General features: G+C 49.8%; 1 protein-coding gene and 1 long non-coding RNA gene across 2 annotated transcripts in view; one reads left to right on the top strand and one right to left on the bottom strand.

Moving 5' to 3' along the window:
- Nucleotides 1-331, bottom strand: part of b3glctb (beta 3-glucosyltransferase b) — a 19,114-nt gene that overhangs the window by 1,913 nt on the left and 16,870 nt on the right. The gene's annotated exons all lie outside the window — the stretch shown is intronic.
- The window catches only part of LOC116700664 (uncharacterized), a 19,274-nt gene that overhangs the window by 15,096 nt on the left and 3,847 nt on the right, over nucleotides 1-331 (top strand). The window lies entirely within an intron of this gene.

Raw genomic sequence — 331 nt, 5'->3', positions numbered from 1 at the left:
AGGTTTCGGGGCTGTCGCTGGGCAAAACGGACTTTCAGCTCCCTCCAAAGATTTTCTATTGGGTTCAGGTCTGCAGACTGGCTAGGCTACTCCAGGACCTTAAGATGCTTCTTACGGAGCCACTCCTTAGATGCCCTGGCTGTGTGTTTTGGGTCGTTGTCATATTAGAAGATCCAGCCACAAACCATCTTCATTGCTCTTACTGAAGGAAGGAGGTTGTTGGCCAAGATCTCTCGATACATGGCCCCATCCATCCTCCTCTCAATACGGTGCAGTTGTCCGGTCCCTTTTGGAGAAAAGCATCCCCAAAGAATGATGTTTCCACCTCCAT

Source organism: Etheostoma spectabile, chromosome 13 (assembly GCF_008692095.1).
Source record: "Etheostoma spectabile isolate EspeVRDwgs_2016 chromosome 13, UIUC_Espe_1.0, whole genome shotgun sequence".
NCBI classification, from domain to species: Eukaryota; Metazoa; Chordata; class Actinopteri; order Perciformes; family Percidae; genus Etheostoma; species Etheostoma spectabile.
Note: the sequence above shows the minus strand (reverse complement) of the source record. Positions and strands in the feature narration are given on the sequence as shown.